This window comes from Saccopteryx leptura, chromosome 8 (genome assembly GCF_036850995.1).
Source record: "Saccopteryx leptura isolate mSacLep1 chromosome 8, mSacLep1_pri_phased_curated, whole genome shotgun sequence".
Lineage (NCBI taxonomy): Eukaryota > Metazoa > Chordata > Mammalia > Chiroptera > Emballonuridae > Saccopteryx > Saccopteryx leptura.
Genome location: NC_089510.1, coordinates 85,880,149 through 85,895,470, shown reverse-complemented (window position 1 = coordinate 85,895,470; position 15,322 = coordinate 85,880,149). Strand labels below are relative to the sequence as shown.

The window sequence follows — 15,322 nt, the reverse complement described above, 5'->3', positions numbered from 1 at the left end:
CTAGGGGAAAGGAGAAAGCACGGAAGGGCACCAGGAGGCACTGGGCTCCTTCTAATTTGAGGTCCGTGGTCAGGGAAGACTCTTATGTGAGTCAAGACCTACAGAAGTAAAGGACTAAGTCGTGTGGTATTTGGAATAAGAGAGTTAAAAAAAAAGGAGACAGCAAGTACAAAAGTCCTGAGGTGGAAACCAACTGACACATTACAACAGCAGCAAGGATGCCAACGTGGCTGGAGCAGAGGGGAGTACAGAAAGAGATGGCTCACAGAGGTGATGTTAACAGGGGCAGACAGGATAGCTTTCTAGGCCAGGTTTTTAGTCTCAGTGAGAAGGAAGACACAAGAAAGTTCTGAGCAAAGAATATTTGCCCTACACTTTGACATGACTATTCCAGCTGCTATGTTGCAGACGGACTGAAGGAGAGGAAGGGCAAATACAGGGAACCATTCAGAAGGCTATTCCAGTACAGTAACCCAGTCAGGAGACGGGTGCTGGCTTGGACCTGGTGTGGGAGCAGTGCGGTGGGGAAAAGTGGTCAGGGTGCACGAACTGACAAGACTGTGAGACTAAGATGTTCGAAACAATATTGTTTGTAACTGAGAGAAACTAGAAATAACTTAAATATCCATTAATAGAGGCAGGTTAAATAAATTACAGCACTCTTTTCTTTAACTTATGTAAATACTTCTGTAATGATTGACAGCATTTATTATTTTTTAAATTAAAAATCTAAGCAAATGGCCCGGCCTGTTAGCTCAGACACAGTGTCCTCCTGAAAGCCAAGGTTGTGGGTTCAATCCAATGGTGGGATTCAGCCAGTTCGCACCAGTTCTGCAGAACCAATACCCACTTTTCTGTTGAGTTCAGCGAACTGGTTGTTAAAATGGCACTTGTAATCAGGGTTCTCTCTAAGGTGGGCGCCTGGACAGCCGCCCAATGTGGAAATCACAAATTTACATTCTAAAGGAGTGGGATCCTACTCCTACAGTGAAAAGATGGTTAAGGATAAAACACACAGCCGATGATGATCGATGATGGGATAAAAGCTAAGAAAATTGCAAGTGAGGATGCCAATCAAGAAGCAATATGGAAATATCTTACCTAACAGTTTTATTGTTTTTTTGCCAGGTATTATTTAATATTTTTTCATTAATATGTTAAAACTCTTTCTTATAACATAATCTAGTTTTGTGTACCTCTTTTATTCTTATTTAAGCATCAAATGCATGAAATAATAAACTACCTTTTGGTATATCTTTTTTTTAATACTTGAAATGATCATTAAAGCAGAGAACCAGTTGTTAAATTATTTGAAGCCCACCTCTGGTTCGATCCCCAGTCAGGGCACATAGGGGAAGCAACCAATGGATGCACAACTAAGTGGATCAACAAATACAGGCTTCTCTCTCCATCACTTCAAAATCAATCACTACAAAAATAATCTAAGCAAACAATTTTAAGCACTGATTTTTAATGCTATTCAATTTTAGCATAAAGGGATATGTTGTAGTTTCAATAAAAGCATCTTTTTGGGGGGACCATTAAGACATCTTGTTTGGTTAAAACTAAAAACCTAAAAGCATTGAAATTAGAGTTTCTTATTTGAAAAAGAATCAAACAGAAATATGCACCTGTACCTGTTAAACTAGTGTGTCAATAATTCATGACTGGTCACTACAAAGCATTTTTGGTAAAGTATTGATATATATAATCTAGGAATGAGGATACAAGATGCTAGGTGAGTGGTGGTTTTTAGTAAAACTTTAAAATTGACTTTGCTGTTACAAAGCATCTAAGATCTGAATAGGCAGAAAGATTTGTCTAAGGCGTGAAACTAGAACGTGGATATGTGATTCTGAATCTACACATGGCCCATGTATCAATTTGGTGGAGACCAAAAACTGTTCTCAATGATAAAAATGATTTCAACGATCATTAATCACTCACCATATACCAGACACTGTGCCTTGTGTTTCTATGACAACTTTTTAATTTTACAATACATAATATAATTTCACAAATTTGCCCAATGTCATTAGCTAAAAAAAAAATAATTTTTTAAATGGAGCTGAAACTTACTCAGATTGTCTTGTGGCAAAACCTACCCTCTTTCTGCTACAACACTGTAGTAGGTAGCTTTGGCTAGATTGATTTTTGAGGTTTCTCTTTGGAAAATATAGTGTATCCATTAGGATTGCATTCAATTGCTTGTAACAAAGCCTAACCAAGAGTGCTTTAATCAAATAAGGGGACTATTTTTGTCATGTAATAAGTCTAAAGCTGGGCAGTTTGCAGGAGGCAGTGCTCCTCCTTTTCTCTTCATTGTTGCAATGTGGTTATAAAACGGCTGCTGCCCCTCAACCTCACAGTAACCTCACGGCCAGAGGCAACCAAAGGCATGGTGGGTATGGCGTCAGAAAAGCGAAATTTCAGGACTTTGTAGGCGACTTCCTCCTACATTTAATTGGCCAGAGTTGAGTCAAGAGCTTCTGGGAAAGCGAACGTTTAGTGCGGCTCACTGCCTCCCTGAACAAGATCTGTGAGTTCTCTTAAAAAGGAAGAGGTGGGAATGGGTATTGAGGCTGCAGTTAGCAATGTCTGTCCCAGGAGGAATATCGAATGGAGGGTATTGGGGGAGAACAGCTGCCTCCCAAGTGCTTCTGGAGTAAGTGGTTTCTAGGGGCCCTGTTGATGAAGTTTGCTGCAGGAGAGTAAGGTAAATGTAGTCTTTGTTCTAGGCAGCCCTGTACTCAGCTTCAACACTGTTATGGAAAGAGAGAATGGATACTGGAGAACAGCCAGGGGCTCTGACACAGTTCCTCCACCAGCCTGAGAAAGGGTTCCCCTTAGGAAGGGGCCCGGTGAGCACAGCCATATACTTTTCTAGAGTGGGGGGGGGGGGTATGAAGGCTGTTGGTGACACAGCCTTGGAAATGGAGGGAGAGAAGTAGGCATTTGGGGATGCTTGGGAGCATCTGAAGACAAATTCAGCCTCCTGGATTGTTTGGAAAGAGGTATTAAGAGTGTAGGCTGGTGCTTCAGAGACACCTCCTCCCAGTCCTGTCACTAGAAAAGCATCCCTCCTTTTTAGTCCTCGTTTTCTTCCATCGTAAAGGGAGTCATAACCCTCACAGTAGGGTTACTGTGAGCCTGGATTGAAGTGACGCATGTCCGGCTCTAGTATTATACTAGACATTCCAAAGATGGCAGCTGTTATTCTTCACGGGAGCATGATCCGGCCCATCCGCCCCCAGCTCGAACGCAGCTCACAACCTCTCCTCAGCTCTCCTCACTCACTTGCCATTCTGCTGTTAGAACATGCTTTCTCTGCCCAGCTTTCTCCTGGCTTTGCCACGGTGCACTCTTGGCGAAACACCTCCCGTCCTGGTGAATCCCGCAGTCCTTCATGCCGCAACTCACCTCTCCCTTTCTCCAGGAATTCCTCTCTGACCTCACCTGGTTGGGTCAAGCTCTTCCTCAGTTCTCCTAGCAGCTCACAGGCCTATCACCCCATCACAGTTCTTACAGCACCCACCTGCAGGCCTTCACAAAGTTCCTTGTAAGGTCAGTCCAGGCTCTCCAGGCGGTTAAAGGCCCAGGCCACTCCCCTTGTTCAGAGCTCTACAGAAAAAAAGAGGAGGAGGAAATTGAGCACTATTTTTTTTTTTTTTTTTTGTATTTTTCTGAAGCTGGAAACGGGGAGAGACAGTCAGACAGACTCCCGCATGCGCCCGGCGGGGATCCACCCGGCACGCCCACCAGGGGCGACGCTCTGCCCACCAGGGGGCGATGCTCTGCCACGACCAGAGCCACTGTAGCGCCTGGGCAGAGGCCAAGGAGCCATCCCCAGCGCCCGGGCCATCTTTGCTCCAATGGAGCCTTGGCTGCGGGAGGGGAAGAGAGAGACAGAGAGGAAGGGGGGGGGGGTGGAGAAGCAAATGGGCGCTTCTCCTATGTGCCCTGGCCGGGAATCGAACCCGGGTCCTCCGCACACTAGGCCGACGCTCTACCGCTGAGCCAACCGGCCAGGGCCTTGGGCACTATTTTAAATGTTTACATGGCAAGTCCAAGGTGCTCAACATTTGTTAAGTTTCAAATTAACACTGTTGACTCAAGAAAGAATGCAGTGTCAGTGTGCTACTTGTAAAAGTGCTATTGCAGATTTTCGGAAGGCACCGAGCACTCCAGGCGGTTGCTTAGAGGCACACACGTTTCAGGTTCTCTCACCCTGCGTACGTACATCCCCCCATCTGGAGACAACTGCCAATGACCACTCTGCCCACCCAGCTGGGGAGATGGAAGTTCCTCGGGCTGGGGCCTCAATGCCTGGCACGAGGAAAGGGGTCTCACTGAGTGCCAGGGGGCTCCCGCTTCCGCGACCCTCCACCCCGCACCTTGGAGCTGTCCCTTCCTCCAGCCTCAACCCCGGCTCCTCTCCGGCTCGTCTCCCGGGGGTCTGTAGTGGCGGCTTTCATGGACTCTTGGCGCCCAACGGCAGGCGGCGCCCTCGGGCCGGTCTCTCGCAAGGTGGTGCCGGTGTGTGCGCGCCCCAAGGCTCCAAACGCGAAGTCCGTACTTCCTGGTCGGAGCGAGCGGTACCGCGGCAAGGGTCGCCTCGGGGTCCCCGCGGCTGCGCTCGCCACCTCTGCCCCTCCTCCCAGGAGCGCGCGGTCGGAGAGCCTCCCTCTGCGGGCGGTGCCCTGGGGCAGGGCGCGGCAGGCACCGGGGCAGCGGTCTCGTCGCGTCTTTGGTCGGTGCCCAACGACCGGGACACGGGCGTCGCGAGTCGGGGGCGCCCCACCTCGGGTGAGTGCGTGGGGCCGGCCCCGCTGCTTCCCCTACCCGGGTCCGGTGGGCAAACGGCACTGCGCCGCTCGCGGCTCCCCCGACGGGCTCCCTGCGCGTCCGGGGAGAGGACTCGCCCTTCTTTCCCCTTCCCGGGATGCGGGGGCTGGGGTTTCTCCACGACTCAGGTCCCGGTGTGGGCGGGGGCCCTTGGCTGAACGCCTCCGACGGCCGAGCGCCTGGGCTGGAGGTTTCCTAGTAGCCTGGGCGCCTGGCGCTGTCGTGTGGGGGGCGGGGAGACCGCGAAGGGACGGTGGCCTGGGGCAGGCGTAGACTCGCGCCCTCAGTTTCCGAGGGAGATAGCTTCTAAACGTAAAAGCAGGTGTGTCATTCGCACTCCTTCCTGGCACATCGAGGGGGCGTAGACAGTCACGCACACGGCCGCACCGGTCTGCGTCGGGGCGGACTCTGCGCCCCTTCTCCTGGCCCCCGGGGTTGGGGACCGAGCCCTTGCGCGCGCGCGGGGCTGTGGGATTGAGCCCCAGGGCTTTACGGGGCTGTTTGTTGTTGGAGACAGTGGCGCCTCGGTTGGTTCCGCTAATGACCAGCCTGGGCTGGTTCAAAATTCTCTCTAAATAACCTGGACCTCCCTCCGGAAATCGTTGGCTGAAGCTCCTTTTCTTACCAGACCAGGTGGCCTGGGTAGGTGGCGGCAGCGCCTGCCCCCTATTCCGGAGACAACCGTGCGGACCCGGCCTGCTGAGGAAAAGTCCAGTGGGGAGAAAGCACGCTCTTTTCGCCTTAACCTGTGCAAATGACTTGGTAAGGGGCGGGTTGCTGAAACCCGAGACGTAAAGGCACACGGATGAGAATTGCAATGGACATATGAGTGTTTGGTTCTCAAACTGCTTGATTGCTTCAGGTCAAACTGTTTCGTTTGTGCTTTTTCAGATTTTTTTAAAACCTCTAATTTTAAAAACCGCTGATACAGAGTTACTGAGGATTGCCAGTGGGGATCAGCCTGGCTGTAATGAAAACCACAGGGATGGGGAACCTGTGGTTGTGAGCCTTGGTTGGATCCTGATTTAATTTTAAAATAACAGTTTTTAAAAATTGACCCAACAGAGGAAATTTGTACTGCTTATTTGGTAGCGTTAAGAATATTTGTTTTATTTAGGTCAGCGGTTCTCAACCTGTGGGTTGCGACCCCGTGGGGGGTCAAACGACCAAAACACAGGGGTCGCCTAAAGCCATCAGAAAATATTTCCCATGGCTTTAGCCGCTGAGAAGCCGCGCTGCCGTCTGCAGCAACGCTATTCAGTTTGAATGCACGCTGTGTGTTCCAAACTGAATGCCTGCGGTCATGCGCAGACGCGATTGCATCATGCCTCCGGGGCCTAAGGGGGGGGGGCATGCTTAGCATGCAGTCCATAGCAGCGCATTACGTGTGTCCGGCGCTTGCTGACCTCATCAGTGGGCGGGTGCAGCAAGCGCTGGAGGGCCGAAGCCTAGGAGGCAGAGAGGCAAGAGGCAGAGAGCCAAGAGAGCCTGCGAGACAGCCTGCTGGTGTAAAAAAGGTTAATAATGTAAAAACAGTACACACACCATACACACAATACTGTGTAAGTGTAAGGTGCTTTGTGTGTAATCATTACACAGTACACAAAGCAGTTGACACTTACACAAAGCACCATACATTTACACAGTGTGAACTACATCGGTCTTATACTATAAGAGACCACTATAAGATGTAGTTCACACTATTCCCCAATGTATAATTATCTCCCATATCTCCCACTATTTTCCCATATTCTGAATGAGGAAACTGCTGTTTCTGGCATTGAATCTGCCTCCTATTGATTTCATTGGGAGTGCGGTGGATTTTGTGGAAGAGAGCTCCGGAGAATCTCGGGTTACTACACAATCCGCTGCAGCCTCCTTTTGATTTCAATAAGAGGCGGAGAAATGACAGTTTCCGACACATTTCTTCCTCTCCTATTCAAGTCAATGGGAGGCCGCAGCAGATTCCGCTCAAATATAGAGCATGTTGTTTAATTTTTTCCACGCTAGAACTTTTCCTAGAGCAGAAAAATTCCCAAGGTGGAATCCGACACCCCCAATAGACTGAAAGAGGCCTCACACTGAGGAATCTGCTGTGCGGATTCCGCAGTGTAAAAGATCTGCCTCCTATAGAAGTCTATTGGGGGTGGCGGATTCCACCTTGGGAATTTTTCTGCTCTAGGAAAAGTTCTAGCGTGGAAAAAATTAAACAACATGCTCTATATTTGAGCGGAATCTGCTGCGGCCTCCCATTGACTTGAATAGGAGAGGAAGAAATGTGTCAGAACTGCATTTCTGCCGTACAGGGGATCTCTCTTCTGCGGAATCCACGGGTCTCCCATTGAAGTAAATGAGATGTGGATTCCACCGCAGAAACCGCTGCTTTATAGTGTGAAAGAGCCCTGAAAGATACCATGCTGTGCAGAAACTGCAGTGTATCCTATGACGTAGTTCATACTGTTCTATACAGAAAACTTGCCACTAATCTGGAAAATACAGATCCATTAGTTAAGCAGCTATTTACGGAATGGTAGCCCCAATACACTAGGTAAGGAGGTCCATTAGTAATAAATATTTCTCAATATATAATTAAAAATTGTTTTTGTGATTAATCACTATGTTTAAAGTATGTTTGATTTGTAGCAATGAGAATACATAATGCATATCAGGTATTTACATTCCGAATCATAACTGTAGCAAAATTACAGTTACAAAGTAGCCACCAAAATTATTTTTTGGTTTGGGGTCACCGCAACATGAGGAACTGTATTGTGGGGTCACGGCATTAGAAAGGTTGAGAACCACTGATTTAGGTACTTTAGGTGATGGTATCATACTTATAGGTTTGAGTTTTTTTTAATTATTGTCTTTTAGAAATAAACATTGATATTGAAATATAGGTTGAGGATTTGCTTCAAAATACCCCAGTTTTGAAGAGCACTACCTTTGGAATGAGGGGGAACTAGGTGAAAAGCTGGATGAAGGGTTTGGGGCAGGGGTTGGGAATCTTTTTGGCTGAGAGAGCCATGAATGCCACATATTTTAAAATGTAATTCCATGAGAGCCATACAACAACCCGTGTTCATTACACATTATCCAATAAAAATTTGGTGTTGTCCATGAGCGGTAGGAAATGAATGGATTGTAATACATCAGAATGATTTATATTTTTAACATTTTTTTTTTATTATTAAATATTTGTCTGCGAGCCAGATGCAGCCATCAAAAGAGCCACATCTGGCTCGAGAGCCATAGGTTCCTGACCCCTGGTTTGGGGTATGGAATTTCTTACACTGCCGTTTCTACTTGTGTATGTTTGCCATTTTCCTTTCAAAGTACCACCACCACCTGTGAAGCTTTTTTTGTATAAAGTAGTTTTGAAAGTTAGCTGCTAGTGATTCTAGGTTCAAGGCCTTCACAGATGCTCACTCTTTGTAAATTGGGTGTAAAGGCTGCCTTTCTAGACCCATAAAGTCTTTTTCTCTCTTCTGGAGTGCCACTTTGCTTTGCTCAGAAGGCATGGGGTGTTTGCTGAGTGTGACAGCACTAAGCGGATCAAGTTGATGCTGGTGGATGCTAGGTCAGCTTTTTTTATACCAAGGGTATTAGCAGGCCTGAGGGTTCAGTTGTCTGCAAAGGGACAGGTTGTATAAAATGTGTTAGCAATTTTTCTGAACTGCCCAAATCCTTTGCTAGTGATGCTCATCAAAAACCAGAGCTCAGAGTAGTCAACACACCCACCCACATACACTTAAAATTTGTGTACACTTCTGGAAGCATTGTGTGCATCCATTAAAAGTGTATATTACAATATAAAACAGATCACCAGGTGAGTGGATCTTATTACCTGAGAGATCTTATCTGTGTTGGTCTTTTTTATGTGCTTACCCTGTTTGTTTTAGACATCATGACATGTAAATATTTAGTAAAGAACTGACTCCTAAAATATTCTGCACTATCCTTTTCCTTTCCTCCTGCTTTGAAGAAGGAGGATGTGTGGAGTAATATCTGTACTATGTTCATCCAACTCTTGTTTCTACTCCCCTCTGGATTTATCATATAATTCCTCCTAAAACTGTCATACTTCATTCGTAATTTGAAAAAGTGATGATTGTTCAAGGGAGGTATTAAAGTTCAATAGAGGGGGAGGAAGGGGCGACATACTTCTTAAAGATAAACCCTCATTTTTTAGTAGTTTCAGTGTAACTGACTTTAATGCCTCTTTGCTTTTAAGAGAAAAAAAGCCACATAAATGCTGTCTGTGATAGCTGAAAGTTGAAGTTGAATGAATCCCTCAACCTAGAACTTGCCTCATGCAGATTTGCTCGTGTGAAAGAAGTTGTAAAGATGCTTTAAAGATTCAGTTGAGTGAATGCATGTCCAGTTTCCTTGCAATGTATGAGGGAATTAACAAAAGCCTCATTACAGTTGGAAAATATAATACTGAATTCATGATGATTCTTAAGTGAAATTGCCATGTAGGTCAGTTTTCTGTGTGACAAAAGGAAATATGCAACTGTTAAGTCACTTTATTTTGTGCCTCAGTTCTCTAAAACAGGAGCATGGAGAAAGAAGACAATTCCTGGCCCTTAGGTGGCCAGGCAGTGACGGAATAATGTTTCCCTGCTCTGTGTGAGGAGGGTGGAATTGGACGCTGGAGAGTAATTTCTAGTAACCATTTTAAGGAATTACCACAAATGTGATACCATATTCTCCCTTCATCACATTATTTGAGGATAAAAACACATTAGAAAAGCAGATTACTCTTTTGTTGGTTTAGAAAGGAGAGGAAAGGGTGTTGGCAATCAAGTCAATAACTCTACTTAATATATAAACACTTTGTTTTCATCTATGTCACTTCGTGCCCCCCTGTGAGGCGGAGCAGCAGTAATGGAGGGTTGTTTTAGTTTTTAATGGATGAGAACATTGAAATCTAAAGACGCTAAGTGAGACTTGCTAAGTCATTTCTTTAGAGATATGGGGAAGGAAATTCATCATTTGTTGAGAGTGCATAGTAGTCTTCACACACATGTTTTTAATTCTCACATATTTCTCAGAGTTGGGTATTATCAGTCCGTTTTGCAGATGGAATTGTAGATGAGAGAGGCTAATAGTTCACTGGAGGTCTGGCAGCTAGTGGAAGTAGAGCCAGGATTTAAATTCAAATCTGTGGGATCTTAGAGTTTCCAGCCATACTACCTTTAGCAGACAATGGAGCCATACACCCAAGAGTTGGTTAGTTAATCTGGGCAAGATATCTTTTTACCATGTTCGACTGCCCTCGTTATAAACTGGGGACATGGGCTGCATCCACCCAACAGAGATGTTTTTCCAGGCCAGCACAGAGTTAAAAAGAAAACTGAACCAGTGCTGAAACCTGGGAGATTTCAAATATTCTGCCCTCAAGAGTTTCTGGAGGTAGTACTGGAGCAGCCTTCTGCAGAGAAGGGTAGTGCACACCATTCCCTGGTCTCCACCACTCCCTAAAGTGTCCCCTATCCATGAGGCAGGGGACACTCACCCTAAAATTGTTTTTCTTGGCCCTGACCGGTTGGCTCAGTGGTAGAGCCTCGGCCTGGCGTGCAGAAGTCCTGGGTTCAATTCCCGGCCAGGGCACACAGGAGAAGCTCCCATTTGCTTCTCCACCCCTCCCCCTCTCCTTCCTCTCTGTCTCTCTCTTCCCCTCCCGCAGCCAAGGCTCCATTGGAGCAAAGATGGCCCGGGCGCTGGGGATGGCTCCTTGGCGTCTGCCCCAGGCGCTAGAGTGGCTCTGGTCACGGCAGAGCAATGCCCGGGAGGGGCAGAGCGTCGCCCCCTGGTGGGCAGAGCGTCGCCCCTGGTGGGCAGAGCGTTGCCCCTGGTGGGCGTGCCGGGTGGATCCCGGTCGGGCGCATGCGGGAGTCTGTCTGACTATCTCTCCCCGTTTCTAGCTTCGGAAAAATACAAAAAAAAAAAAATTATTGTTTTTCTTACAGTAAGAGGTCTTTCTACATGTGTGTCTATACAAAATGGGATAACAAAATAGATGGAAAGACTTTTATCCCAAGAAGACATATTCCTTTGAGGGAATGAGGAGTCCTGTGTTTACTCAGCATAGCTTCCATGTCAGACAAATACAAGGTATGTCATCATTTTTCTCACACCCCATAGCTTTATGCATTACTTCATTTACTCTAGAACTTTAGAGTTTACTGCCCCTGCAACAGAACAAAAACGGAGTGCATGTGTGGGCAAACTGCAGTAGAGAACAGGAAAGGCGCCAGAATCCCAAACCACAAACTGTCAGTGGAAAGGTGGGTCTTGTGCACAGAGGGTGTTTTCCAGGATGTCCTGTGAGGATGGCACACCAAGAAGCTTTCTTCTTTTTCTTTTTCTTTTTGAGAGAGAGACAGGAAGGGAGAGAGATGAAAAGCATCAATTTGTGCTTGTATCACTGTAGTTGTTCATTGATTGTTTCTCATATGTACCTTGGTTGGGGTTCCAGCCAAGCCAGTGACCTTGGGCTCAAGCCAGCGACCTCTGGGCTCAAGCCAGCAGCCATGGGGTCATTTCTATGATCCTGTGCTGAAGCCGGTGACCCCGCTGTTAAGCTGGATGAGCCCACCCTCAAGCCTGTGACCTCAGGGTTTTGAACCTGGGACCTCAGCATCCCAGGTCAACACTCTATCCACTGCTCTACCACTGGTTAGGGGAGGGAGGCTGTCTTTCTTTGAGCAGCCTGGTATTAAGATCCAAATGAATTCTGAGCTTGTGCACTTGCTCTCTGTAGCTACCTTGAGGGTTCCCAGGACTTGGGAAGGTCTCCTCACTCCTTTCTCTGCCCAGCTCTCTACACCTAATGGAAGGTGTGCTGCTGCTACACACTGCTTAAGCATAGCCTGTTTAAAAGCTCTGCAGGGGTCAGGAACTGAGGCTCCCATAGTCCAGCCTTGGAGAGCTCACTATGATGCAAATCCAAGGATGACCTAATTTCCTTCTCTTGAAACGTTGGTTAAGAGTCATGGGACAGCCTGACCAGGCAGTATAGTACAGTGGACAGAGTGTCGGCCTCGGACACAGAGGACCCAGGTTCGAAACCCTGAGGTCTCTGGCTTGAGTGCAGACTCATCTGGCTTGAACACAAGCTCACCAGCTTGAGTGTAGGGTCGCCGGCTTGAGCATGGGATCATGATATGACCCCCTGGTCACTGGCTTGAGCACAAAGGTTGCTGGCTCAGCTGGAGCCCCCTGGTCAAGGCACATAAGAGAAAGCAATCAGTGAACAGCTAAGGTGCCACAATGAAGAACTGATGCTTCTCATCTCTCCCCCTTCCTGTTTGCCTGTCTCTACTTGTCCCTCTCTCTGTCTCTATCCCTGTCTCTGTCTCTCTTGCTAAAAAAGAGTCATGGGACAGATGTTCTCAAATCTGTCTGTATCTGGAATTTCATTACACTTGAAGCTTTTGTTTATATCTTTATTTCCTTCCCTGAATCTACGTGCTCACAGCTGGGGTGGGGATGGGATGCAAAGAAAAGGAAGAGGAAATACCACAAATAGAACCTTGTGGAATGGTTTTGAGGAACTGTTACATGCTGTTTTGAGGAATTGGTCACTAGAACTGTCAGTCTAGGTCAGTGGTCGGCAAACCGTGGCTCGCGAGCCACATGCGGCTCTTTGGCCCCTTGAGTGTGGCTCTTCCACAAAGTACCACATGCGGGTGCTACCTCGATAAAGAATGTACCTACCTATATAGTTTAAGTTTAAAAAATTTGGCTCTCAAAAGAAATTTCAATCGTTGTACTGTTGATATTTGGCTCTGCTGACTAGTGACTTTGTCGACCACTGGTCTAGGTCTGTACATTGTGGTAGATGTAGAAACTTTCCTCTTCAAGGTTCCTTTAGCTGATATAATAAATCTGCATGAGACATTATCAAAAGAAAAAGAAATTTGATTACATGCATAATATGGGAACCCCACATACATGAGAGGTTTAGTCAGAAAGGGAAAATGAGGTCTAGATGGCATCCTTAGCCAAGAAGGAGGGAAGGCACCTTGGGCTTGAGAAGGGAGAGAAGGGAGGGAAGGCACCTTGGGGCTTGAGAAGGGAGGGAAGGCACCTTGGGCTTGAGAAGGGAGAGAAGGGAGGGAAGGCACCTTGGGGCTTGAGAAGGGAGAGAAGGGAGGGAAGGCCCCTTGGGGCTTGAGAAGGGAGAGAAGGGAGGGAAGGCACCTTGGGCTTGAGAAGGGAGAGAAGGGTCCTTCGCAGGGTAAGACCAGATGTTCAGTAACTAGAAGTGTGCCCTGCCCTATAGGCAGGTCATAAAAAGTTATTTCTGGTGGTAACTCTTATTATGGGCAAGGTCCCTAATTTAAAACCTTGATGGGAGAGGTAAAAGGGTCTCAGCTGCCTTCAGCTCAAACTATTCCACATGCCAAAGGGCCCACCTTGGGGTGGCTCGTCTGGGCCCCTTTCGCTACCCCAGTGTGCAGTGTGCCACGGAAATACAGCAGAGGGGGCTGCCAGTGCAGTGCCTTGTTTGGTGAAAAGAAGGAAGTTTAGAGACAGGGCCTGGTCATTGGTTGATTGGATCCTTTCAGGGAGACCCCTGTGATGCTGGTGTCTGAGTGTGTGTCTCTGGTAGGCAGGTGATCACTAACTCCCTGGTCAAACAGTCAGGTGGTGAAAAAAAGGGGGTTGATCAATTATCGGCCGGAGCAAACAAAGGTGAGGTAGCAGTGCTGTGTGTGGTCTCCAGCTAGATTGCTGGGTTTATTTCTGGTTCTTCCACTGCTTGCCTGTGTAACCTTGACTACTTTTTAAACCTTTCTGTGCCTGAGTCTTCTCCTGTGTGAACTGGAAGTACTTACTGCACAGGGGTGTGAGGGTTAAATGGCACGTCGCTGCCTGGCATGGAATCAGGACTGCGGTACGTCAGCTGTTGCTGCTGCCGGTAGAGCCCTGTCTCCTTCACATCTGTCTGTATTTGGGGGATTTCCTCCCATAATTTTAGAAGGAAAGCTACAAGATAGAGATGCTCTCAGCTGAGAGGGAGCCGTGGCTGCCCAGAGGCTGCCTGTGGCCTTAGGGAAACGTTCTCCATGAAGAGGGCTCATAGGGAGTTTGGAGCAGCAGCAGCTTCGGTTGGTGAAGAGAACTGGGCTGGAGCCCTTGGCTTTGAACCCAGGGCTTTGGCTCTGTTGTTTGGGGATTAAAATCCACACTGACTCAGGAAAAGAGATGGGGTCCCCTGGCATTCTCTGTGGGCGCAGACTCCATCCTATTGTGGAAGTGCAGACTGGTGTCAGCATGGCCTTGGGGCAGACACAGAAGTCCTAGCCCCACCAGGGCCACCGCTTGGCGGGGACTCATAGCCCCCCAAGTCCTCAGTGCGCCCTGAGCCTCTTCCGTCAGCTGGGGTAAGCGCACTCCATAGGAATGTTGTGAAGACCTGAGAACTGGGTTTGACTTGGCCTTTAGCGGTGAAATCCAGCAGGTACCCCAGCAGATTTAAAGATGCTGGTAACTAATATTTACATAGCACTTTTTATAGTGTTAAAAAGGGCTGATTTGATCTTCAGCCAGGGTACAGGTTTGTTTGCATTTGTTTTTACTGCCTTTTTTGTGTGTCAGAAGTATAAAAGTGAACTGAGTTCAGGCCAGAAATGGGAACATAGGAGTGGATTATTCATACAACTTGATCGGAGAAGGCAAAGTGAGTTTGTATTCCTTATGCCCTAGAGGAGGCGTGGGGAGCAGTGACATAGTGGGGAGGAAAGGAGAGAGTGACAGCTGAGGTGTTCAGGAAACTAGAAGCATCCAGTACGTCCAGGGAGGCAGCCAAGGCACAGGTCAGCCCCGTGAACAGCTTCTGTCCAAGCCCACTTACAGAAGTGCCAGCGGGCTGCCTGGACTGTCGGACTTCTTCTGCCCCCGCCCCAGACCTTCACTAAGCTGATTGCCTTTCTCATTTCTCCTCCTCCACTCCCAGCCCAGCATTCTCCTTAGAGTCAAGCAGCGCCCGCCCCAGCCGGCCCTCAGGATGAGGCCGAGCCTGCTCCCTTCCAGCCGGCCTCGTTCACGTTCCTCTCCGCTGCCCCCGACGGTTCCTGTCGGTGTCCTTGCTCCCAGGGCCTCTTCCTGCACGGGCTCCTTCTCTCCGCCTTTCAGTTTATTTCATTCCAGGTGGTAGAAGGGGAAGAAACTATGACTCCGCCATCCAAGGATCCAAAGACATGAACATTTTGGCATATTTCCTCCCACTTTTGTTTTGCTTTGATTTTTGTTTTCTATAAATGTAATAAATTTTAGTATTTTATAAAAATTTAATTCATTTTATGTTAGCATTTGACAAAGTTGTCATACTGTGATTAAAATTTATCATAGCATTTTTCCAGTCTTTACAAATATTATTTATAATAGTTGCATGCTAATTTCTGCCTTTTTTAGCCCTTCTTTTTTAATATTAGGGATAATAATATTAATATTATTAGGGAAG

General features: G+C 47.4%; 1 protein-coding gene across 5 annotated transcripts in view; it reads left to right on the top strand.

The window, feature by feature from the left end:
* The first annotated feature begins 4,665 nt into the window (after positions 1-4,665).
* GPR160 (G protein-coupled receptor 160) overlaps positions 4,666-15,322 on the top strand; it is a 46,886-nt gene continuing 36,229 nt past the window's right edge. Inside the window, exons 1-3 of one of the 5 annotated variants that reach the window (XM_066346881.1) lie at positions 4,729-4,806; positions 5,474-5,607; positions 10,821-10,965. The gene's annotated coding sequence lies outside the window, so the exon portion shown is untranslated. The other 4 variants (XM_066346880.1, XM_066346879.1, XM_066346882.1 and 1 more) reach the window with 4 other exon arrangements.